Here is a 1,580-nt window from a genome sequence, read left to right on the forward strand (position 1 = left end):
TCTCTGCACTGATCCACAGCCCTATCTTGTAATATCATTTGTGACAGTCTTTTAGGAGCTATTCTGCAGAGAATCATCCAGGTTTGCTTTAGTTAAACTAGCAGAACAAGCTGCAGAAAGTGGTGCAAAAGGGTTGCTGGGAGCACATATGGGATTGCAAAATCAGGGCACTGACTAGCCCAGCTTCTGTACACAGCATTATTGCCAAACTCCATACAACCTGAATGTTTCATGGCCCACACAGGAAAGAGCTACAATAGGAAACACTTAAAAAAAATTAAAAAAAAAAAAAAAAAATCAGTGAGGGTGATTTTATTGTGAGGGTGACTGAGCACATGCACAGGTTGCCCAGGGAGGTTGTGGAGTCTTCACCTCCTGAGATACTCAAAAGCCACCTGTACATACACGGTCCACTTTAGATGGCCCTACTTGGGCAGAGGGTTGGACCCAGATGACCTGTAGAGGTCCCTTCCAACCTCAGCCATTTTGTGATTATGTAGAAAAGCTCATCAACTCTGCTGGAGAGGGACTGCAAATGGCCCATATTTACATCTTCATCATGCAGGAAAAGGACGCAGTATAGCTGCTTTTGCTGACTTCACATTGGCTGCCTTCCCAGCAGGCAGAGGGAAGTTTTCAACTTTTGTATCAGACTGAGCTTCTGGTATGAACCTCAAAGCTTGGGAAGAAACTGCCCCCATAGTCTCTGAAGAATGAGGGCACCTACAGGCCAGTAAAAATTCAGGTATGCATCAAAAAATCTTTTCCTTGCACTCACATCTCAGTACACTGGCAGTAACAATTCCAGAGTCCCCTATACCAGCTGACCTGGGCAGAAAAGGCTTGTGTTCTTATAAGAATAAACAGAAAAGGCGTATTTGCAGGCATAAGATTCAGTTATGCTTTGTGGTAGATTTTTTTTCTTTGGAACACAGCCCCCTTACAGGGATGAAGTGGAATTCTCCCATACTACAAGAGAATCAGTGTCAAAGTAAAAATCCTTATCTTACACTTCTTGTCTCTCACTCACAGGAACCACAGAGTAACCGGAAATTCTAGTTACATATAGCGTGACAACATTCAGCTCACTATTTCCAAATCTGCTAATTTTATCCAGAAGGTTACTGCAATAAACAAACACATAGTTTAGGCTTGTAGTTCATTAGGGAAAAGAAAAATTACTCAGCTTATTGAGAGCAGTCAGGCAGACTCCTAAGTTCCAAAAAATCATAGACCTTGCCTATTATCCTGTTAGGGCAAACCACACAGCCAAACTGACACCCACAGCCAAAGTGACACCAAGAAGAAATGTCTAGAAGGCAAGCAGTAGTTCCTTTAGGAAACTGCTTTTGCAGCTTCCTTTAGGAAACTGGTCTTGCTTAGCATTTTAGCCTGCTAGTAATTTTAAACTTCAGCCTTCTTGGACAGCAGCAACTTCCATGGTTTAAAAACATCCTCTGTAAGTACACCAAAAGAGTACAATGGCTGAGTTCCAGACACCCTTTCTGTATCCATCTGGTTTAGATACAAAGATTCTACGTTTTTGCACTTTTCCATGATTTTTAAAGATGCAAGACAAC

The sequence above is a fragment of the Corvus brachyrhynchos genome, unplaced genomic scaffold, assembly GCF_000691975.1.
Source record: "Corvus brachyrhynchos isolate BGI_N302 unplaced genomic scaffold, ASM69197v1 scaffold3, whole genome shotgun sequence".
Taxonomy (NCBI): Eukaryota; Metazoa; Chordata; class Aves; order Passeriformes; family Corvidae; genus Corvus; species Corvus brachyrhynchos.